This window comes from Rhinolophus ferrumequinum, chromosome X (assembly GCF_004115265.2).
Source record: "Rhinolophus ferrumequinum isolate MPI-CBG mRhiFer1 chromosome X, mRhiFer1_v1.p, whole genome shotgun sequence".
NCBI lineage: Eukaryota > Metazoa > Chordata > Mammalia > Chiroptera > Rhinolophidae > Rhinolophus > Rhinolophus ferrumequinum.
The window spans coordinates 38,946,089-38,972,077 of NC_046284.1; positions in this window are offsets into that span (position 1 = coordinate 38,946,089).

Genomic DNA, 25,989 nt, shown 5'->3' on the forward strand with positions numbered 1-25,989 from the left:
AATCCTTTTTTATGTAAGTGAGTATATCTGAAACTTTAGGAAGCTTTCTGTCTGACACTGAGAGAGACAGAGCAGTTTGAAATGAGCTTGGGAAGAAAATATGGCAACTTCAAACAGAGCAAGATATCTGAGCTTTAAAGGCTGAGTTTTAACTGAAAATAAGCCTCTCCGGTTTGGTTAAATTTGGTTAAAATTTAACTTGGATAAAAATATATCAGAATCTAGGCAAACATATTTAAATTGAAAGTACTAATAAAAAAAAAAAAGCCCAGTTATTGAGGGTCCCCTATGTGATTGTCTGCGTACATACCTTCTGTTAATTTTCTACTTATTTATTTATTTGTTTATTTATTTGTTTTTTAAATTAAAGTTTATTGGGGTGACAATTGTTAGTAAAGTTGCATAGGTTTCAAGTGTACAATTCTGTGATACATCATCTATATTTCACTTTGTGTGTTCACCACCCAGAGTCAGTTCTTCCATCACCATATATTTGATCCCTTTTAACCTCATCTACCATCCTTCTCTCCCATTACCCTCTGATAACCACTAAACTATTGTCTGTGTCTATGAGTGTTTGTTTCTTCATCTGTTTGTCTTGTTCGTTTGTTGTTTTCAGTTTTATATACCACATACTGGTGAAATCATATGGTTCTCTACTTTTTCTGACTTAATTCACTTAGCATTATAATCTCAAGATCCATCCATGTTGTTGCAAATGGCACTGTTTCATTTTTTCTTATCGCAGAATAGTATTCCATTGTGTATATATACCACAACTTCTTTATCCAATTATTTATCAAAGGGCACTTTGTTTCCATGTCTTGGCCACCATAACTAAAGCTGCAATGAACAATGGAGCACGATGTTCATTGTTTACGGATAATTGTTTTCAGATATTTTTGGATAGATAACCAGGAGAGGGATTGCTGGGTCATATGGTAATTCTACTTTTAGTTTTTTGAGAAATCTCCACTATATCAAACTAAAAAGCTTCTGCACAGCAAAAGAAACCATCCACAAAATAAAGAGGCAACCAACCGAATTGGAGAAGATTTTTGCAAACAGCGCCTCCAATAAGGGGCTAATATTCAAAATACATAAGGAACTCATACAACAAAAAAACAAATAATCCAATTGAAAAATAGGCACAGGACTTGAATAGCTATTTCTCCCAAGAAGACATACAGATGGCCAAATGACATATGAAAAAATACTCAACATCACTAATCATCAGAGAAATGCAAATATAAACCACAACGAGGTATCACCTCACCCGAGTCAGCATGGCTATCATCAACAAGACAAATAGGAACAAGTGATGGAGAGGCTGTGGAGAAAAAGGAACCCTCATACACTGTTGGTGGGAATGCAGACTGGTGCAGCTGTTATGTAAGGCAGTGTGGAGGTTCCTCAAAAAATTAAGAATAGAATTACCATATGACTCAGCAATCCCTCTCTTGGGTGTCTACCCGAAAACCCTTCTGCTAATTTTCACACTACCACCAGAGGATATTCTTATTCCCATTTTACAGATGAGGAAACTGAAACTCAGTAAGGTGCAGTGACTTGTGTAGCACTATACAGACAACAAGTTGCAGGCTTTGAATCCAGCTTGGCCTAACTCTTCAATGTGTACTCTTCCCACCTGTCTTAGTCGACTTGGACTGCCATAAAAAATGACCACAGACTGGATGGTTTAAACAAAAATTGTTTTTCTCAGAGTTCTAGAAAGTAGAAGTCCAAATTAAGGTGCTGGCAGGTTTGGTTTCTCCTAAAGCCCTTCTACTTAGTGTGCAGATGGCTGGGTGTCTTCTCACTGTGACTTCACATGGCTATTTCTCATGCATGCACCTTCCTGATGTCTTTTCTTCTTCTTATAAGGATGCCACCCAGACTGAATTAGAGCTCTGTCCTTTCAACTTTTTATTTTTGTTACCTCTTTAAAGGCCCTATCTCCAAATACAGTCACATTGGGGGTTAGGACTTCAGCATATGAAATTGGGAAGGGCACACATTATGAATTAGTTCATAATACCACCTTACCTGACTGTCCCTTAGATGCAGTTTCAGGGAAATCTGATATGGGACTTGTAATAAAACAAGATCATGGGAGGCCCACTTGGGTCAGATGGCTGGGTATACTGAAGTGACTATGTTTACCCTGATGAAATTGTAAGAATTCTTAAATATGTTGAAAGGAAAACCAAACAGCTTTGTACATAACTGACCTTATGGAGCAGGTCAGTTATTGACAATGCCTGGGGTTTGAAAAGAAATCTATCTTTGAGAGGTTGGTTATAAGTTACTGCAAAAATTATTAGCAGATACAAGATTTTATGTTTTTGGACTTACTCTAATGGATATTTGTTAACTCACTTCAATTTCATTTACTAATTAGATTACAGTTTTTGCTTATAAATTGTTTAGTCTCTGACTTAAACTATCTCTATTTTATACTTATTCCTTGGTTAACAGTTGTGCAGTTACAGCTGGCAAATATTAGATTCCTTCCAGCACTTACTGGCTGTGAAAGCTCAAGGCTGAGGTCAAATTCCTATGCAAGACCTTCAAAGCCTGTATAAGAATTCCCTCAAATACTAAACAATAGTAACAGAACTTGAAGGACACATGCCATTTGTGGTAGGCATTAAGTGACCATGAAATTGCAGGCCCTGTGCTTGGATTTGGCTCTGGCTCAGTTCTGGGGTACCTCTATTTGCAAGCTGTTTGAAGACTTCACTTTCCTCACCATGGGGGCAGAATATAAAGGCCCATCAAATGTATACTACATTTGTTATTTCTTCCAAACTACTGGACTTGCCATTCTGTCAGAGAAGGAAATTAGGTTTGTCTGACATCCTATTCTTCATTGTCAGGTTGATAGAGTGCCCTGTGTACCTTAAAATCTTTATCAATTGATTATCTCCCCCCCCCTTTTTTTGTTCCAGGATTTTTCTTGGCATAAAAGTTGACAAGTCTCTAATTTCTGATCGTTGTTTCTCCTATTTTAAATGTTGCTTTCTGTTTACCCTTTCTCATTTATCAGTCTTCTTGTAGTTTTCCATGAGCAGGATTCATATGCAGCAAAACTAGAAGTTAGCCAAGCTGATTTTGACACCTCCCTACTTCTCATTCCTCTGTCTCCTCGAGGAACTTTTCTTACATCCACCAGGAATTTAAATTCTGCTCCCATCCCACGGTGGGCTTATATTCTTACCTGGAAAGCAATTTTGCTTTCCTATCCACTTCCAAGTTTAAGGTATTATTATCCTTCCATACTTTTTTACCATTTTAATAGGGACCTCTTTGAAAAGTTGAAGCTCTTCAAAAACTGAGGGACTGAGTCTTTAGGAGCTTCATTTTATCTCAGCACCTCTCCACTCAGAGGCAGTCACGTACTCCACCAGTTTTCAATAGAAAAAAAGGCATTTGTAATGGCTCGGTTCCCAGGGGTTTAAAATTTTCTCTCAAACCAGAAATCTGTTCCAAAACAGGTGCTTCACCTATCTTCTGATTGAATGAAAGGACTAGGGTTTTAGAAAGATGCAAAGTATTTGAGCTCATTTTGCTAAGAATTAATTTATCAAGGTCTTCAATACAAATGTGAGCAATCTTTTAGAAAAAGAATAAAAATGTCATGGTAATATAAAGGGGCAGGGCTTGCAAGGATTGTGCAATTCATTACGTATTAAGTAAGTCTGGCCACATAACTACTGGGGTCATAAAATATTGGAATTCAGACTTGGAAGGGACCTTAGAGGTCCTCTAGTTTATCTAATGGGAGGTAATGTAGAACTATGGGGAGGGAAGAGGAAGACACACGTTTTGGAGTCATAAGGTCTTGGGTTTGAATTCAATTCTTAGTGGGTAAATTTGGGAAAGTGAAGACCTTTTTGGGCCTTAGCTTCCACTTCTGTAAAATGAGGATTGTAATGCCTTCTAATGAAGGATGTTTCAGATCATGCATATCTGAAATACTGGGAATAATACCTGGCCCATAGTAGGTGTTCAACCAATGGTAGCTGCTACTATTATTTTCATCATCAAGTTACAGATGAGAAAACTGAAAAACAGAGGTTAAATGACTTACTCAAGGTAATTTAGCATTTACCGGGTCTCCCAAGTCTCTGACTCCTTGGCCTACCACAGCATACTATACTGCTCCATCAACTGTCACATATGGTATATGTCCCTTTATAAGAAAATGCCAACTTGGGGTAAGAATTAAAAACTCAGTCTAGCAATCTGAATGCAGGGGTTAACTGTTCTTCTTTGCACTCTAAAAAAGGTTTGCTCAGGACAAGCTTGCCAGACTAACAGGAGTCTCCTTGGTGTCACCTTCTAGAAAGAGAATGATAAATGGTGAGTGGCTATGGGGCTTGTTTTAAAGAACGAACCATTAGTATTTTTATGAAGTGATGCAATCACCATTTTAAATTGAATAATTTGGAGTTCTTTGATTCTAAGTACTTTTGATATCTCCTGTCTATAAGTATTCACTCCATTTGATAGCAAAGCTAATTGAGGTCTACAGAGTTGAGGGATTGCCAAGTGTCACAAAGCTTGTAAGTGGCAGAATCATAATTAGAAATAAAATCTCCTGACTCAATTCAGAGGACTTTCTATTCCACAATAATTCCCCAGCCTGAAAAAAAAACCCTTTATTTTTCCTCAGGATTGTACATTTTATGGATTTGGACAAATATATAATGCCATATATCCATCATTATAATGTCATTTTTTATTTCCCTAAAAAGTCTCTATACTGTGCCTATTCATCCCCAAACCCCTCCATGGCAATCACCGATCTTTTTATTGTCTCCACGTTTTGGCCTTTTCCAGAATTTCATATATTAGGTTAGTGCAAAAGTAATTGAGGTTTAAAAGGTAAAAAGTAATTGCAAAAATCACAATTACATTTGCATCAACCTAATAGTTAAAATCAATCATGCAGTATATAGTCTTTTCAGATTGGCTTCTTTCACTTAATAATATGCATTTAAGTTTCCTCCATGTCTTTTCATGGTTTGATAGCTCATTTCTTTTTTAGCTCTGAATATTATTCCAATTCTGTACCACCATTTATTTATTCATTCCCCTACTGAAGGACATTTTGGTTGCTTCCAAGTTTGGGCAATTATGACTAATGCTAGTATAAACATCCATGTGCAGGTTTTTGTGTGGTCAACTCTACTACCTAAGCTGGTTATTTCATTCTTAATTTCTTCTGTTGAGTTCCCAATCTCCAGAAATTCTATTTGGTTCTTTTTTAAAATTTCAATCTCTTTCCTAAAATGCTCATGTTGTTCTTTGATTGCGTTTCTGAGTTCATTAAACTTCCTTTCTGTGTTTTCTTGCATCTCGTTGATGCAGAACTGCAATCTTTAATTCTCTGTCGTTTAAGTCACATATTTCCATATCTTTAAGTTCCTTTTCTGGAGACTTTTCACTTTCTTTCTGAGCTGTCTTGTTGTCTTGGTTATTCATGGCAATTACTGATTTATTATTTCTCTTCCTAGACATCCACAGGAGTGGCTTCTGCAACAGGTTGATAGGAAGAGGTCTTTCTATTGTTTTCTAGTACTTGTTGGTAGAATGTTTTATTTTCTTTCCAACTGCAGCGTTTTATTTTTCTCACACGGTAGTGCTATGTTTTCTCTGCACTATTCCAGCTTCTCACACAATGGGGGGATTCCCTGGGAGATGGGCTTCTCCTCTGCTAATAGTTCCTTTGGGTCACAGGGCGCAGTGTCTGTGTGGGCATGCGGAGAGCTTTTGTAGTTCCAAAGCCCTTCCCGCACCAGATTCAGAGCCTGTATGTTTCAACAGTTCTGTTTACTCGTGCAGGGATCCGCCCAGATAGGTGGGGCCTGGGGTAGTGTGAGTTGTGAGAGGTGGCCCAGAGCAATGGTGGTGACCATCACCACACCCGGTCCTAGATCCACAGCTCCCTCCCCTTTGCCGGAACTAGTTGGGCTGCGAATCTGTGTCTGCGGTCCACAGTTCTCAGAACAGCAAATATTCTGTTCTTTTGATCTGACACTGCTACTGTTCCACTTCTAGCACCGGCCAGGTGGGGTGGGGCGAGCTCTGGGAGGGTAGGGAGGGTGCGGCTAGTTTCAGTGCCTAAGCCTTCCATTCTTTGCTTGGCAGTGAGGGCTTAAACCACCGTTTTCAGCCTTCTTCCCTCAGTCTTTGCTCCGAGGTCTCTGCCGTGAGCGTTTGGTTCAGCCGTGTTATATGCTGCCCCCTCAGCCCTGTGGGCCATAAGCGAAGCCTTAGCCGTCCGAGTTCTTCCCTCTCCCACAGCTGTGGTAGTTCCGGGATGCAGCGAGCTCCGAGCACTAAGGTACATCTGTGTCCTGCGCCCGCCTGTGCTGCTCTGTCTTCGCACTTCTCCCTTCCCTCCTCCCCCGCTCGCGCGATTTGCCCACCTTTCGGTGAATTCAGTAGTGGGCCACTTTGTCTTGCCTATCTGCTGTGCAGGGAGTCCTTTGTGGAGTTATTGTTGTTCGATTAGGTGTAAATTCCAGGGGAGCTTTACAGAGGCTCTCCTCACGCCGCCATTTTGATGATGTCTCCCGACTTTTCTTGCTTCCTATTTATAGTGTTGGGAACTTACTGGTGATTTCTAGAACTTCCTCTTATCATGGTAACTAATTTTGTTATGCTCCTGATAAGAGTTTTTAGAGACTGTCAGAGGAATTTGATGCTATCCCAGGACCAGGCTGAGGATTGTAGAACTGTGCTACGGATCACGATAGAAACCATGTTTTCCTATAGCAAGCAAACAAAGGCTTGCTCTAACCAAAAGATTGACTGAAAGAGGTCCTGCCACCCATATAGCTTGTAGAATCTTTAAGAATAGCTTTCCCGGGGGTGGCTGGTTAGCTCAGTGGTTATAGCATGATGCTGTTAACAACAAGGTTGCCAGTTCACTCCCTGCATAGGCCACTGTGAGCTGTGCCCTCCACAACTAGATTGAAACAACTAGTTGACTTAGAGCTGATGGTTCCTGGAAAAACACACATAAAATAAATAAAAGTTAAAAAAAAAAGAATAGCTTTACAAAGGACTTCGTTGTTGCTTGTTGGCAACCCAATCAAAAATACCGCTAATGGCCCTTGTCCAAGCTGAGCAAGCTCCAACAGTATTTTATAATCTGATTCTTAGAAGTAGTAAATCTTCGAGTTAAATTACATATCATTATTATGACAAAAAGAGACATTGTTAAACCTCTTGCCTTGGTATCTTTTCTTCCAAGCACCAGGCGGGTGAGGGCTAACTGGGAAGGCACCTGTGTCTGGCCTCTACTGTGTGTCCTTAGGTTGGAAGGTTGAGATGGGAGGGAATAGAAGTAAACAAGGTCTCCTGGAAATTCTTGGTCCCATCTATATGCAAATCACTTAACATTATGCAATTATTTCTCTGAAATTCAATTAGACTCCCAAGAGTAAACAATTTCCTCTCCCACCACTGTACATTCTGCCTCCTAATTCTCATTTGTAAAAGGAAGAGAGGTATGGTATTGTACGTCCTGCTACAGAACAGGAATGGAACAAACAACAAATAGACTCTCACTGAAGCAAAAACAATTCTGGACAACCGTGTTGTGAATCACTGCTGGATGCAGCTAGGGAAACTTGAAAAGAACAAACATTCATACTGAGCCATACTCACACTGAGCTGTACTTCCGCAGGCATACTGCTTTCTCTGGATTCCATATTCTTGATGGTTTCAAGAGGCTTATATTTCAGTTATGAGGACAACGACTGCAAATACTTTCTGAACCAAAGGCCTACAGTCCTTTTCTCTTTGCCCCAAACACACACACACACACACACACACACACACACACACACACACACTCAGATCTTATTACCTTAAAGTTTCCACCATTTACCTGCACCTCTAGTTTGGGATGGATCCTGGAGAGCTGGGGCCAAGGACTGATCATTTATTCATTCATCCATTCATTCACTCATCCACTGATTCAACAAATTTTTCAGTGCTTAGTTTGCCTGGCACTTTAGGTGGCATTGAGGGTGGATACACAGATATGTTAGGTGCTAAAAAGAAATGTAAAGTGTTATGAGAATATAGGATACTTGTCCCGACCCGCGGGACACTACACGAGGGACCCCGAAGCACCTAGAAGGGAGGAAAATGGGAGACACAAAGACCGGAGACAAGACAGGAGTTCTGATCAAGTCTCTCTTTATTGCAGCTCAATCATGGGTTATATACATTTTTGTGCTGGGTGGAGGGGCATTAACATAAGCAGGGTTGCCGCAGGCTGATGGTCTTAAGCCCTCTGGACATACCTTACAGAATGTGGGTGTTATCTAAAGACCCAAGTAACTTCCTCTATCTCATGCTTCTCAGTCATGTGATGGTGCCTTACAGGCACCCGCCCACTACAGGTCCCCCGTTTCTGTTTTATAAAAAAGAGCTCTGAGCCCCTAGGGAACTGTGCCTGTCTTAGGTTGGGACAGTCCATCTCTGTGAAACCTGGTACAGCGACAGGTTTTTGATTTTTTATGTTACTTAGAGAGCTGTCCTCTTACCCGTCATTGGCTATCCAGTTCATCTCACAGGGGAGGAGTCCTGTTTTATGACTCCTGTTATTGGAGATAGGGATCTCCTCGCTCTTGCATCTCCCGTCGGGTGTAATGGACCTGTATGGGCTTGGCCTGCAAGGCCTCTATTTGTTGTCTGAGAAAGCGCATGAGTTTATTGAGGAGGATGGGTCCCAGTGATAGTAGGATAAAGCACCCGAGTATGGGGCCAAGCAGGGGTAGTAAGTAGGGTAAAAGTCCATTGAATCCGGTCCAGAGAGGGTTGGAAAGGAGGTCCCTTCTTTTTTTCAAGGTCTTTTTGTAATTTTTTGACTCTGTCACGAACAATTCCAGATTTGTTAGCATAAAAACAGCATTTTTCTCCGAGGGCCAGACAGATGCCCCCTTTTTTTGCAGTAAGTAAATCTAATCCCCTCCTGTTTTGGAGGACAACTTCTGCTAGGGAATCAACCTGATCTTGAAGATCTTGGATAGTTTCTGAGAGTACCTGGACATCTGATATGAGTTGTCCAGATAATTTATGGTATTGTACTAGGGAATGTCCTATCCCCGCGGACCCGGTGGCAAGTGTGCTGGTGATGTCTAGACCCGCTAATAAGGGAATAAAATGGACTGCACGTTTAGTGCGTCCTGCAATATGTTCGAAAGTCGGGATAGGGACTGGCTCATCTCCTGGAATGATGGATACATCTGGGAGGAGGGAGCCTAGGGTACAAACTCCTGTCCAGTTTTGTGGTAAATAGGTGTAGGCATAATTATTTCCACAAATATATACCGATCCATTGGGTGTACACATAGGAGAGGATACATTAATGAAGGAGGAGCAATTTGTAAAGGAGAGGCTTCCTAAATTAACCTCTGTAGTATTGTTTTGAATGGGAGAGAGGATGCACGGGGTATTGTTAAAGCCAAGGGGTTGGACTAAAAAAGGGAGAGCTATGTTGTATGAATTATTGGTAGTAGAGGTGACAAAGGGATAGGGTATAGCTAATGGTAAAGGGGTACCTTGTAGTAAACACAGCCAGCAGTCTCTGGCGTAGGATGAATTAACAGAAAGCAATAACTTGTGGGTAGAACTAAGAATGTCAAAAGTCTGAGGATCAATGTCCACGTGACCCGGTTTTTTAGGGTGGGCCAAAGGGTGATAGGTAAATTTAGGGTTAAGGGTCTTTTGTATTTTAGCAAATTTTTTAATGCGTTTTTCATTGGATTGGAGATCGGCTGGACCCCCGCCGTCAGAAACATATGGTATAGGGGATTCGATCTGCCAGCAAATATTTTTTTCTAACATATTAGATGCCGCGCAGGGTGCGGGTTTATGGGAGCCAATGCCAACCGCAGCAGGGGTGTTAGACCAGTCAGAATGAGGGACAGCGGGACCAGTGCTTGTCATGACAGCCGTATAATAAGAGGAGTTATCTTTTGTACATGTTTTATAGGTATTGTAACAAGAACTATGAATAATAGGGTAAATAGTAGAGCATTTAGCGGGACAAGGCTGAGGTTTTTCTTGTTTATATTGGGGAGAGGAAGTACAGACCCATTCTTGCCAGCTATTAAGATATCATCCATATAATGAATAATATAAAGAGAGGGCCACTGAGTTCGAATGGGATCGATGGCCAGAGCAACAAATTTTTGACAGTGTCGGGCTGTTGGCCATGCCCTGAGGTAAGACCTTCCACTGAAATCTCTGCATGGGCCCTTGGAAATTAGTTATAGGTATGCTGAAAGCAAAACATTGTCTATCTTGAGGGTGTAGAGGGATAGTGAAGAAGCAGTCTTTGAGATCAATAATGATTTTTAAGGATCCCGAGGGAATAGCTCCAGGGGTAGGTAGGCCTGGTTGAAGGGCGCCCATAATTATCATTGTTTTATTGACTTCCCTAAGGTCTTGGAGAAGTCTCCAATTTCCAGATTTCTTTTTACGACAAAGATAGGTGTGTTCCAGGGGGAGTTACTGGGCTCTAGATGCCCTGCCGCCAATTGTTTCTGCACTAACTGATTGGCAGCATTTAGTTTTTCTGAATTTAGTGGCCACTGATCCACCCATATGGGCGAGTTGTCTTTCCAGGATATAGGGTCAGCATGGGGTGCAGGTTGGTCAGAGGCCACTAGTGAAAATGTCCTAAGCCTAATCGAGGCAGGCACTGAGCAGTAGACAGGGGTTTTTTAATTCCCTGTCCTTGTTTTTCTAATCCCTGACCTGGGAGAAACCCTTGTTTTAACATCTGGATGGTTATCTTGGAATTGGGGCTGAACATGATTACTCCCATTTGGGATAATATGTCACGGCCCCACAGATTTACTGGGAGGTTGGGTACAACGTAAGGTTGTACTGTGCCAGAGTTATTTTCTTTATCTAGCCATGTTAGGAACTTGGCACTTTGTCTGGGGTTAGTTGTTTGTCCTATGCCTTGTAGGTGAGTAAGTGTGTCAGAAAGGGGCCAAGAAAGCGGCCAGTCTTTTTGTCTAATAATGGTTGCATCAGCACCAGTGTCGATAAGGCCTTTAAAGGTTTTTCCATCAAGTTTTAAATCTAGCATGGGCTTATTGGGGGAGAGATTTTGAATCCAATAAGCATCTGAGGATCTAAAATTTTTGTTGTTTCTAGGCTCATTGTTGGCAGATTTATGGGTGGTCTGGAGTGGGAGAAGGAGTAGTTGAGCTATTCTCTGTCCCGGTTGTATAGAAATGAGAGAGGAAGTGGAGGAGGCTACAATCTGTATTTCTCCCGTAAAATCATTATCTATAACACCAGGGTAAATATATAGGCCTTGTAGGCTCGAACTACCTCTTCCAATTTTAGACCAAAAGTGTTTGGTGGTAGGGGTCCGGTGACACCCGTAGGTAGTATCTGAGGTCCCATGTCAGGAGTTAATATTGATTTGGAGGAGGGACTGAGGTCCAGTCCTGCACTGCCAGGGGTTGCTCGGAGGAGACTTGAGATGGGACAAAGTTTTGTTGTGGATGAGCAAACCGAGTCGCCCCAAGGTTTGGATTCTCTGTAGGGGCCTGGGGCTGGCCCCTCAGGAAGTTTCCCTGCTGGGGCAGGAGAGGATTGTTGTGGGCATCTATTTTTGATCTACATTGATTGGCCCAATGTTTGTCTCTCTTGCATCTGGGACATACTCGCGGGGGCAATATGGGTGTGGGAGTGGGTTGGCCTAATGGTGTCTGGCGAGGGGTTGGGCATTGTTTGGCGAAATGTCCGGGCTGGCCACATGAAAAACAATTGTTTTTGCCTTTAGACAGATTAAGTAATGAATCTTTTAAAGCTGCCCCGATAGCGAGGCCCATTTGGTGACCAGGACCAATATCAGTGCATAGGCGAATGTAATCAGAGAGTGAATCCTTTTTTCTAGGGCAGATGGCTGCCTGACAGGCAGAATTGGTATTTTCAAAAGCTAATTGTTTGAAAAAATCACTATCAGTTTCTGTGCTACCAAGGAGTCTTTCAGTGGCATTGGTTAGGCGACTGATGAAGTCAGCATAAGGTTCCTCTGGCCTCTGTCTAATACTAGTGAGTTGAGTTGTGGCCGGCCCCTTAGGGAGAAGTTTTTTCCATGCCTTAGTAGCGGCAAGGTGAATTTGAGAAAAAAGGCCAGATGGATATTGTAGTTGAGCTTCATTTGTATCGTAGGGCTTAAAGCCCCTGAACTTATCATAGGTCGAATCAGTGCACTCGCCTCCCGCTTCTGCGTTGCGGTGTGCAGTTTCTTTACAGGCCTCAGAAAACTCAGATTTCCAGAGAACATAATCGCCCCCCGATAGGGTGGCATGGGCCAAATAGTGCCAATCATGGGTGGTTAACCAGAGGTCATCTAGGGATTGTAAAATTGAGAGTGTAAAGGGGGCCGTGAGGCCATATTCGTCCACCGCTTTTTTGAGTTCTTTTGTGGTTTTTAAGTCAAGGCGTTTATAGTGTCTTGCGGGTTCTATATTGTCTCTGTCGGGGTCTTTATCACTATCTGCACTGCCTCCTTCAGTTTTTATTGGGGGGAATTCAATAACGGGGAAAAGATTAATAGGGTTTTTTTTATTTGAGATGGGAAATGTTTTTGTAGGATTTATGGAAAGGGGGGGAATTTTTTGAGTAGCAGCAGAGGAGAGTTGTAAATCTAATTGTTGAAGTTGTTTAAGGAGAGTTAGATGTTGTTTTTTGAGTTGAACAGTTCTTTGTAATTGTTGGACTTGGTGGGAGAGGAGAGTTTGATCAGGATCGTGGATAGGAGCTAAAGGCATTTGGGGATTATAGGGAGGGGGCAATTGATTAGAGGCCAGAAACTGCCAGACAGGATTATGATATTTAGCGGCAGCTTCCTCTAAATCAGCCTCGTCCTCAGGGCTTAACTGATCGTCCTCAGGTGGGCTAGAATTTACATTAAGATCAGGACAATTAGGTGGTAGGGGAGGATATAAGGGCTTACTAGGATCTTTTTTGGTGGTCTCAGGATCTTCAGGAGGCATTGAAATAGAAATAGAATCTGAATCGTGAGAGGACTTAGAAGAGGGGACCTGTAAGGAGGAGGAGGGGCGGGAAGCGTTTTGTAAAAATGTGTTTCCTTCTTGTATCACTCGGTCGATGTCAGGGGTGTAGCGATGTACCATAAGTAGCTCATTAATGCAATTCCAATAAGTGAAAGCAGTGATGGGGATTCTTTTTAGGGCCAAAAGTTTTATAAAAGTCATTAAGGGCATCTCCGATCCTTTTCCATCTTTTGTGGTCTATGGTTCCTTCCTGAGGGAGCCAAGGGCAAACATCTTTTAAGAAATTAAAAAAGATAACTAAATCTTTTTTCTTGACTTTAACTCTCCTTATTTGTAAGGACTCTTTTAGTCCTGAGATAAACATGTCATGAACACTAACCTCTTGTCCCATTATGATAAGGAATAAAGACTCTCCTCACATAGGCAGTCGGTTGGTACAATCCACCAACATGGACCCAAACGAGACGGCACGGATGGTAACGACCCGCAGACGAATGTCTTTTGGGACTCACCCGGCCGGAGCCACGGGGGTGTTGGGGTGAGAGGAGAAAAAGCCCTTACGTGAGCAATCGGTTGGTATAATCCGCCAACACGGATCCCGAGAGGCGACGCGGCTGGTAACGACCCTCAGGCGAAAGCCAGTCGGGACTCAACCGGTCGGGAAATCCTCTGGGTGGACGATTGGAGCTCAAAGTAAGCAGGCAAAATCTCGCTCAAACGGTCCCAAACACCTAGAAAACTGTCTCGTTGGTGAACGACTAAAACCCAAAGTGAGCTGAGAGCAGATAAAAAGGGAGACTGGGACAACAGGTTAGGGGAACCCTAGTCTAAGTGTCTGAGGGGAAGCCTGTAGACTATACATAAGTCTAGAACACAAATATATGTCCCATTTTTTGAAGGAGTCGTCCGCTTACCTGTACAGATCTCCCACAAGTTGGGTAGTCTTATGGTGATCAAAGAAGAAATATGCTGCAGCTCCTTAGACCGGACGAACTCAGGCGTCTCGTCTTCTAGGAGACTTCAGGCCCCACGTTGGGCGCCAGTTGTCCCGACCCGCGGGACACTACACGAGGGACCCCGAAGCACCTAGAAGGGAGGAAAATGGGAGACACAAAGACCGGAGACAAGACAGGAGTTCTGATCAATTCTCTCTTTATTGCAGCTCAATCATGGGTTATATACATTTTTGTGCTGGGTGGAGGGGCATTAACATAAGCAGGGTTGCCGCAGGCTGATGGTCTTAAGCCCTCTGGACATACCTTACAGAATGTGGGTGTTATCTAAAGACCCAAGTAACTTCCTCTATCTCATGCTTCTCAGTCATGTGATGGTGCCTTACAGGCACCCGCCCACTACAGATACTGGAACCTAATGTGGGATAGGAGAGGGTGGCTGGGTTATGGAAGGCTTCTCTTGGACCTGCGTAATAAATGAAAGTTAGCTAGATGAATAGGAGTGAAACAAGTGCCTGCAGAAAGAAGGCATGTGTGAAGTCTCTGAGTATAAAGGAATGTAATGTTTTGTCACAAGTGGGAGTGAGAGTAGGGTAATATTAGGTGGAGAGGGCAGCCAGGACCAGATCATTCAAGGTCTCACAGACTAAAGTAAGTATTTGCCTCCACTCACTTATTCTCCCCACACTTCAGGCCTTGAGTCCTTTAATGTCCAGGCTTTAATGTTCTTCTACCCTTATATTAGCTCCCTAATTTCCAGGTCTTAAATTAAGAGGAGACTACCAGATTGGCAGAAAAACTGACACACATGCCAATGGCATAGAATTAAGAATTTAGAAATAAACCCACATATATATGGGCAGATAATTTTTGACAAAGACGCAAAAAACATACAATGGGGAAAAGACAGCCTGTTCAATAAATGGTGCTGGGAGAATTGGAAAGCCACATGCAAATGAATGAAACTAGATTGCGGTCACCATATACCAAAATTAACTGAAAATGAATCAGAGACCTAAAACATAAGACCTGGAACAATAAACTGCATAAAAGAAAGCATAGGTACTGAACTTATGGACTTTGGGCTCAGAGAAGATTTTATGAATTTGACCTCAAAGGCAAGGGAAGTAAAAGGTAAAATAAGTGAATGGGACTATGTCAAACTAAAAAGCTTCTGCACAGCAAAAGAAACCATCAACAAAACAAAAAGCACCTAACTGAATGGGAGGAGAACATAAGTGCAAACAGCACCTTCAATAAGCGGCTAATATCCAAAATATATAAAGAACTCATACAACTCAACAACAACAACAAAAAAAAACAATCCAAATAAAAAATGGACAGACGCTTCTCCCAAGAAGACATACAAACGGCCAACAGATGTATGAAAACATGCTCAACTTCACTAGCTATTAGGGAAATGCAAATCAAAACCACAATGAGATTTCACCTCACGCATGTTAGAATGGCTATCATCAACAAGACAAATGATAACAAGTGTTAAAGAGGCTGTGGAGAAAAATGAACACTCATACACTGTTCGTAGGAATGTACATTGGTATAGCTTCTATGGAAAACAATATGGAAGTTCCTCAAAAAATTAATAATAGAATTACCATATGACCCAGCAATTCTATCCCCTGGGTATCTACCCAAAAAATCTAAAAACATTTATCTGTAAACATATATGTACCCTTATGTTCATTGCAGTATTATTCACAGTGGCATGAATACAACCATGGAAACAACCAAACTGTCCTTCAATAGATGATTGGATAAAGAAGATGTGGTACATATATACAATGGAATGTTACTCGATCATAAGAAAAGATAAAATAGTGCCATTTGCAACAACATGGATGGATCTTGAGATTATTATGCTACACGAAATAAGGCAGACAGAAAAAATCAAGAACTATATGACTTCACTCATATGTGACATATAAAACTGAAAGCAACAAATGAACAAGACAAAGAAACAAAAACTCATAGACACAGACAGCAGTTTCATGGTTACCAGAGGATAAGGAGGGAGGGGGCTGGTAGAAGAAGAGAAGGAGAGTCAAGTATATGGTGATGGAAGGAGAACTGACTCTGGTTGGTGAATACACAATGCAATACAGAAATGTACACTTGAAACCTATATAATTTTACTAACCAATGTCACCCCAATAAATTTGATAAAAATTTGAAAAAAAAGAGACTATAAGTATCCAAGGACCAATGGTGACTGTGAGATAGGATTTATCAATTTTGTGAAGGGGGAACAATTTAGAGTTGGTTCTTTTAGGACAGGCAAGCCAAAGTACTCTGTATACCACTGGAAGTAAACTTACAGATTGTTACTTGCTGTCAAGAAATGGTATATGTAAATAATTTTTGTGAGGTGGGCCTACTTGTACAAAATCAAGGAGGGAGTCATAAAATTCCTGGATGATTTCATCATAACTTTGCCTTATTTTGTCTTGCATACTCAGCGCTGCTGTTTAACACATTTCAGCCACTTAATGAGTATTTGTTGAGTGAATGAATGGATGTTTATAATCTTATATTAATAGAAACCTGTGTGGACAGCTGTCATAAATCCACATACTGGCTCCTGGGGCAATTATTAGAGAAATGGGTTGACTAGAGGAATGTTGATAAGAACCAGTACTGTTTTTCTTAAATAAAGCAGGGTGGTGTTAGGGTTCATCTGAGAACTGGAAACACCAGATTTCATGGTTTCAAGGACTCCTTGAATGTAGCAACTCAGATTCCAGATTAAAATACAACATGCCATCCAAATTGGCTATGTCCATAATGATTGCACTGGAACAGTTGCAAAATAATTTGTGGTGTGTGTGTGTGTGTGTGTGTGTGTGTGTGTGTGTGTGTGTGTGCATTTTTGTGAAGGAAAACTTATTCAGGTGGTACTAAGAAACATGTATGTGTTAGAGCCTTCAAATCTTGCTTCCAAATGACTCAAATAACTTTCATTTTTAAAGATAGAAGAGGAAACTGGGGATCAGAAAAGTTTAATACCAAACAATGGTCTTTTCACTGGGCAGTAGAGTGTCTTAAAATCTTTGTACTCGACATTTCTCTAGGTGCTGTGTGCTAATCATCTAGTAAAATCAAGTTACTCTTTTTGAGTCATACTATCCCATTTATTTGTTAAGAGATAGATGAGTGATTAGTCTTAACCTGTATGGAGATGATAGAGGAGTAAGAGCGCCAGCATCTGAACTCAGCTTAAACTTATTGGCAAACAGACTTCCAGAAATTGGACTCATCTTTTCATAACCTCTGACCAAAGGATCTTCTAGGACATCTTGAGAAGTTACCATATTTACTGGAAAAAGGCAAGATGATTTGTTCAGGAAAGAAGAAATACAGAGTGGTTAAGGCAAAACTGACTTTATATGGATGGAATAGGGGATTCTTCTGTGGTGTTGTTTGAGGGTTTTCCTGACAAAAAAAAGAATGTCTTTCACCAGCTGGCAGCAGGAGCCTGATATTCCAGAAGCCAACCAAACAACTGAAAGTCAATTCACTGAAAATTATCTTGCTCAGTGATTAATTTGCCAAGTCAAATTAATGATTAATTGACTGATTGTTTTTTGGAGTTTTACTGTGCTTCGCTACAGCCATCTTGCAGCCAGTATGAGGTGGGGGAGAGGCCTACAACGGTTGCATCTGTACATCTCTAAGTAATACACATAACAATTCTTTACATGGTATTTACCTATATATATATAATTTTATTTTAAAAAACAGATTTTAAAAGTACACCTATTGTAATAATATAAAATCATACTTTTTGTAATAATATAAAACTGTCTTAACAAAAATCCAAACCTATTAAAAACTGGGCAAAGGACCTGCATAGACATTTTCCCAAAGAAGACACACAATGACCAACATGTACGTGAAAAGTTGCTCAACATCACTAATCATCAGGAAAATGCAAATCAAAACCACAGTGAAATATGACCTCATGCCTGTTAAGATGGCTGTTAGCTGAAAATAGTTTTGTTCAACAGTATAGGCATTTAGAAGAGACCACCATAGTAATTTTGTCCAAAGTTTATACAAAGATTTAATTAAAATTGTTTTTGGATCCTCTATATATCTGGAGTTGTATCTCAAAATTTATTTTCCAGAGTAAACCATATGAAATTACTGATTAACTGTTTTTTGAGATAAAAGTTTGAGCCCTTATTCTATTGCTATTGATCTATCCATAGCTTTGTATAATGTAAAGATCAATGGATGAGGAGTCAGGAGACTTTGCTCTAGTCTGAGATCTGGCAATATCTCACAGTGACTTTACACAAGTCAATTAACTTTTGACAAATGGAGAGTATAGTTTTTTACCTATCTTATATCCATTAATTCTTTCAACAGTTACACACTGAATGTCTTCTAATTGCCAGGCACTTTTCTAGGCACTGGGGATGTGGTGAATAAGAGGTATGGCCCCTGCCCTCCTGAATCTTAGACTTCTATAGTTGATTACTGGGGCATTTGCATTATCCTCTTCAGCAAGCATTCCAAATAACTCTAACATTTTCATTAATTTAGGGTAAAGTCTGGTAAATGCCTTTTCCAGTTAACTGAATCAGTTTAACCCAGGTGAACACACTGGTGAGACACTGACATTGACATCAGCCAGTTGAAAGGATCAAGTCTGATCCATATCCATTTTGCCTATAAGTACCAGCTGTTTTGCCATCGTCTCCAGCTTCATTATAGCCTGTAGTACCTCCGCAACAATCACACAGGGATCTCGGCTTGGCAGCAGGCCCTCCTTTAAATTATCCACCCACATGCAAAGTGTCAGGGAGACACTCTGCACTAGCATGCCATGGGAGCTGCCCAAGGAAGGATGAGCTTGACTGAAGTGGAGCCAAGCTATGGGGAGGGTGCTTGTTTTATTTTGTTGAAAGTAAAATTTTGCTTAATTTAAAAAGTATTACAAGCATACAGCACAGATTTCAAAAGGAACAAACAGGTCTGCAATGAATATTAATTCTCCTTTTAACTCCTCTCCCACAGCCTCTTTGATTCTGTCCTCCGAAGCAACAATTGTTACCAGTATTTTTGACTCTTTCTAGAGATAGTCTATGAATATACAATTTATTTTAAATCAAATTTCATGTTTATTGTTACTTTTACAGTTATTTAGCAGAAAACTTCAGTTGACCTCACCTACCAGTTGACCTTGGAGCCTTGCTTGCTTTCGTAGTTATATACATCTCTTCGATTGCTCCCCATTATATACATTTCCTGGGTTTCTACCGGGAAGGCACCCCTTCCTTACGACCAAATATAAAGCAAAAGTAGTTTCTTGTCATAAGATTATAGGTTCCTAATTATATAGTAAATATAAACCAAAATTATTCTCAACCTAGTCCACTATGTGGAACATTTAAAGAAAAAATCTTTTAAAAACCAATTTGAATTTTCTTTTAAATTTATTGGGGTGACAATTTTTAGTAAAATTACATAGATTTCAGGTGTACAATTCTGTATTACATCATCTATAAATCCCATTGTGTGTTCACCACCCAGAGTCAGTTCTCCTTCCATCACCATATATTGGATCCCCCTTACCCTCATCTCCCACCTCCCAACCCCCTTAAACTCTGGTGAACACTAAACTATTGTCTGTGTCTGTGAGTTCTTGTTTCTCATTTGTGTGTCTTGTTCTTTTGCTGTTTTTGGTTTACATACCACATATTAGTGAAATCATACGGTTCTCTGGTTTTTCTGTCTAACGTATTTCGTTTAGCATTATACTCTCAAGATCCATCCATGTTGTCACAAATGTTCCTATATCATCTTTTCTTACCGCCGAATAATATTCCATTGTGTATATATACCACAACTTCTTTATCCATTCATCTATCGAAGGACATTTTGGTTGTTTCCATGTCTTGGCCACTGTACACAAAGCTGCAGTGAACATTGGAGCACACGAGTTTTTATGGATAAATGTTCTCAGATTTTTTGGGTAGATACCCAGCAGAGGTATTTCTGGGTCATATAATAATTCTATTTCTATTTTTTTGAGGAACCTCCACACTGCCTTCCACAATGGCTGCACCAGTCTGCATTCTCACCAACAGTGTATGAGGGTTCCTTTTTCTCCACAGCCTCTCCAACACTTGTTACTATTTGTCTTGTTGATGGTAGCCATTCTGACTGGGGTGAGGTGATATCTCATTGTGGTTTTTATTTGCATTTCTCTGATGATTAGTGATGTTGAGCATTTTTTCATATGTCTATTTGCCATTTGTATGTCCTCTTTGGAGAAATGTCTCTCCAGGTCGTCTGCTCATTTTTCAATTGGGTTGTTTGTTTTTTTTGTTGTTGAGTTGCATGAGTTCCTTGTATATTTTGGATATAAGCCCCTTATCGGAGGCACTGTTTGCAAAAATCTTCTACCATTCAGTTGGATCCCTCTTTATTTTGTCGATGGTTTCTTTTGCTGTGCAGAAGCTTTTAAGTTTCATATAGTCCCATTCGTTTATTTTAGCTTTTACTTTCATTGCCTTTGTAATCAAACTCATAAAATGCTCTTTGAACCCCAGGACCATAAGTTTAGTACCTATGTTTTCTTCTATGCAGTGTGTTGTGTCAGGTCTTATGCTTAAGTCTTTGATCCATTTTGAATTAATTTTGGTACATGGTGACAAATAGCAGTCCAGTTTCATTCTTTTCCACGTGGCTATCCAATTCTCCCAGCACCATTTATTGAAAGGCTGTCATTCCTCCATTGTATGTTTTTAGCTTCTTTGTCAAAAATAATCTGTTGATATTTGTGTGGTTTTATTTCTGGGTTCTCAATTCTATTCCATTGGTCTATATGTCTATTTTTCTGCCAATACCATGCGGTTTTGATTATTGTAGCCCTGTAGTACAAGCTAAAGTCAGGGAGTGTGATATTACCAGTATTGTTATTTTTTCTTAAAATTGCTTTGGCTATTCGGGGTCTTTTGTAGTTCCAAACAAATCTGATGATTTTTTTGTTCTATTTCTTTAAAAAATGCCATTGGGATTTTGATGGGGATTGCATTAAATCTGTATATTGCTTTGGGTAATATGGCTATTTTAACTATGTTGATTCTTCCAATCCATGAGCATGGAATATCTTTCCATTTCTTTGTGTCTTCTTCAATTTCTTTCAAAAATGTCTTATAGTTTTTAGCATATAGGTCCTTCACATCCTTGATTAAGTTTATTACTAGGTATTTTATTCTTTTTGCTGCAATTGCAAAAGGAATTGTTTTTGTATTTCTTTTACTGAGATTTCATTGTTAGTATATAAGAATACAATGGACTTTTGTACATTGATATTATAGCCAGCACCTTTACGGTATTCGTTGATTGTTTCTGATAGCTTTTTGATGGAGTCTTTAGGGTTTTCTATATATAGCATCATGTCATCTGCAAAGAGTGATAATTTAACTTCTTCATTCGCAATGTGGATACCTTTTATTTCTTTCTCTTGCCTGATTGCTCTGGCGAGGACTTCCAACACCGTGTTGAAAAGCAGAGGTCATAGGGGACAGCCCTGTCATGCTCCTGAATGTAGAGCAAAGGGCTTCAGTTTTTCACCATTAATTATGAGATTAGCTGAGGGCTTGTCATATATGGCCTTTATTACGTTAAGTTATTTTCCTTCTATAACTATTTTATTAAGTGTTTTAATCATAAATGCTGTATCTTGTGAAATTTTTTTTTGCATCAATAGATACAATCATATGAATTTTGTCCATTATTTTTTTTATGTGATGTATCACATTGATGGATTTGAGGATGTTGAACCATCCTTGTGCCCCGGGGATGAAACCCACTTGGTAGTGATGAATGATTTTTTTAATGCATTGTTGTATTCAATTTGCTAGAATTTTGTTTAAAATTTTTGCATCTGTATTCATCAGAGATATTGGTCTGTAGTTCTCTTTTTTTGTGTTGTCCTTACCAGGTTTTGGTATCAGGGTAATGTTGGCCTCATAAAATGAGTTAGGGAGTACTGTCTCTTCTTCAATTTTTGGAAGAGTTTGAGCAGGATTGGTATTAGATCCTTTTTGAAGGTTTGGTAGAATTCACCAGTGAAGCCATCTAGTCCCAGACTTTTGCTTTTGGGAAGGTTTTGGATGACTGATTCAATTTCGTTACTGGTGATCGGTCTGTTTAGATTTTCCAGTTCTTCATGGTTCAGCCTTGGAAGGCTATATGTTTCTAAGAACTTGTCCATTTCTTCTAGGTTGTTGCATTTGGTAGCATGTAGTCCTTCATAGCATTCTTGGATACTCCTTTGTATTTCTGTGGTGTTAGTGATATCTTCCCTTATTTCATTACTGATTTTGTTAATTAGTGTCTTCTCTCTTTTTATCTTAGTGAGTCTAGCCAAGGGTTTGTGAATTTTGTTAATCTTTTCAAAGAACCAACTCTTTGTCACATTAATTTTTTTCTCTTGTCTTTTTGTTCTCTATTTCATTTAGTTCTGCTCTGATTTTTGTTATTTCCTTTCTTCTGCTGACTTTGGATTTCACTTGTTCTTTTTTTTCTAGTTCTTTAAGATGTAACATGAGGTTACTTATTTGTGATTTTTCTTGTTTCTTGAGATAGGCCTGTAATGATATAAATTTCCCTCTTAAAACTGCTTTCGCAGCATCCCAAATATTTTGGTAGGATGTATTTTCATTGTCATTTGTTTCTATGTATCTTTTGATCTCTCCTCTAATTTCTTCTTTGACCCAGTCATTCTTTTAAAGTATATTGTTTAATCTCCATGTATTTGTGTTTTTTTCCTGCTTTCTTTTCGCAGTTGATATCCAATTTCAAAGCCTTGAGATCAGAGAATATGCTTGGTATGATTTCAATTTTCTTAAATTTGCTAAGGCTGATTTTATGTCCCAATATATGATATATCCTTGAGAAGGTTCCATGTACACTAGAAAAGAACATATATTCTGTTGTTTTAGGATGAAGTGTTATACATCTATGTCAATTATGTCCATTTCATCTAATGTGTCATTTAGGGCTGCTATTTTGTTATTTATTTTCTGTTTGGATGATCAATCCATAGCTGTCAATGATGTATTTAAGTCCCCTAGTATAATTGTGGTTTGGTCAATTTCTCCCTTTAGTTCTTTTAGTAGTTGCTTGGTATATTTCGGTGCTCCCTGATTCAGGGCATAAATATTAATGACTGTTATGTCTTCTTGTTGTTTAGTCCCCTTTACCATTATGAAATGTCCATCTTTGTCTCTTGTTATCTTTTGCATTCTGAAGTCTGTTTCATCTGATATCATTATGGAAACACCTGATTTTCTCTGGGTTCCATTTGCTTGGAGTGTCAATTTCCACCCTTTCTCTTTGAGTCTATGCTTGTCCTTGTAGCTGAAATGTGTCTCTTGGAGACAGCATATGGTTGGGTTTAGTTTTTTGATCCAATCTGCTACTCTGTGCCTTTTTATTGGTGAGTTCAGTCCATTTACATTTAGCGTGATTATTGATATGTGAGGATTTCCTGTCATTCTATCTTTAGTTTTCTGGTAAGGCTGTATCTCCATTGTTTCTTTGCCTTTTTGTTGTTGTCTATCATTTCTGTGTGGTGGTATTCTATGATGTTTCTTTCTGTTTGTTCTTTTATTACAATATATATTGCAGTTCTGGATTATTTTTTGAGTGGTTACCCTTAAATTTATGTAAAAGAAAGTTTGATATTTAGAGTATTCCATTTTCTTCAGCACGCTTACTTTCTCCATTCCCATATTCCGGTTCAGGCCTTTACTCTCCCCCTTTTTATGTTTTGGTTGCCACGAATTGTCCCTGTTGATGGTGGTCGAATAGCCTTCTTCAGTATTTCTTGTAGTGCATGTCGTGTATCAGAAAATTCTCGCTGCTTCTGTATATCTGGAAAGGTTTTTATTCCTCCTTCATATCTAAAGGATATCTTTGCTGGATATATTATTATTGGCTCATAATTTCTCTCTTTCAATAGTTTGAATATTTGGTTCCACTCTCTCCTGGCTTGTAGATTTTCTGCTGAAAAATCTGATGATAATCTAATGTGCTTTCATTTGTAGGTTACCGTCTTCTTTTCCCTGACTGCGTTGAGGATTCTTTCTTTGTCGTTGATTTTAGACAGCTTCAATACAATGTGCCTTGGAGAAAGCCTGTTACAATTGAGGTAATTAGGTGTTCTATTTGCTTCTTGGATTTGAGGATCCAGTTCTGTCCACAAGTTTGGGAAGTTCTCATCAACAATTTGTTTGAATATATTCTCTGTTTTCTTCTCTCTTTCTTCTCCTTCTGGGATGCCCATTATTCTTGTATTGCTCTTTCTGATGGAGTAAGAAAGTTCTTGTAGAGTTCTTTCATTTCTTTTAAGTCTCAAGTCTCTCTCTTCTTCCATCTGTGTAATTTCCAGGTTTCTATCTTCAATGTGAAGTGATTCTTTCCTACATCTGGTCAATTCTACTACCTAAGCTGGTTATTTCATTCTTAATTTCTTCCATTGAATTTTTAATCTCCAGAAATTCTAGTTGGTTCTTTTTTAAAATTTGAATCTCTTGCATAAAATTCTCATGTTGTTTTTTGATTGTTTTTCTGAGTTTTTTAAACTGCCTTTCTGTGTTTTCTTGCCTCTCGGTGAGTGTTTTCAGAACTGCAATTTTGAATTCTCTGTCGTTTAAGTCACATATTTCCATATCTTTAAGTTCGTTTTCTGGAAACTTTTCACTTTCTTTCTGAGCTGTCTTGTTGCCTTGGTTGTTCATGGCAATTACTGATTTATTATTTCTCTTCCTAGACATCTACAGGAGTGGCTTCTGCAACAGGTTGATAGGAAGAGGTCTTTCTTTTGTTTTCCAGTACTTGTTGGTAGAATGTTTTATTTTCTCTACAACTGCGGCCTTTCTTCTCTCTCACACGGTAGTGCTATGTTTTCTCTGCGCTATTCCAGCTTCTCCCACAATGGGGGGATTCCGTGGGAGACGGGCTTCTCATCTGTTAATAGTTTGCGTGGGTCACAGGGCGCAGTGTCCCTTTGGGTATGTGGAGAGCTTTTGAAGTTCCAAAGCTCTTCCTGCACCAGACTCAGAGCCCATATGTTTCAGCAGTTCTGTTTACTCCTGCAGGAATCTGCCCAGATAAGTGGGTCCAGGAGCGGTGTGAGTTGTGAGAGGTGGCCCAGAACAATGGCAGCGACCACCACCACAGCCGGTCCTGCTTCCACAGCTCCCCCCCCTTTGCCAGAACTAGTTGGGCTGTAAATCTGTGTCTGTGGTCCACAGTTCTCCGAACAGCAAATATTCTGTTCTTTTGATCTGACACTGCTACTGTTCCGCTTCTAGCACCGGGCAGGTGGGTGTGGGGCGAGCTCTTGGAGGGTAGGGAGGGAGGGGCTAGTCTCAGTGCCTAAAGCTTCCGTTCTCTGCTCAGCAGTGATGTCTTAAACCACTGTTTTCAGCCTTCTTCCCTCAGTCTTTTCTCCGAGGTCTCTGCCCTGAGCGTTGGGTTCAGCCGTATTATATGCTGCCCCCTCAGTCTTGTGGGCCATAAGCGGAGCCCTAGCAGTCCGAGTTCTTCCCTCTCACAGCTGCAGTACTTCCTGGATGTAGCGAGCTTGGAGCACTGAGCTAGGTCTGTGTCCTGCACCCACACGGCTCCGTCTCCACACTTCTCCCTTCCCTCTTCGTTGGCTCTCGTGATTCACTCACGTTTAGGTGAATTCAGTAGTGGGCCTATTCGTCTTGCCTGTGTGCTGTGCAGGGAGTCCTTTGTGGAGTTATTGTTGTTCGATTAGTTTTAAATTACAGGGGAGCTTTACAGAGTCTCTCCTCATGCTGCCATTTTGATGACGTCTTATATCAGCTTTATGATAAACACATTGGGCTGTGTTGCTTTTTACTTCAAAGGAGAGTGAGGACCAGACTCTTGTCTGCTAAAATTAACTACACTT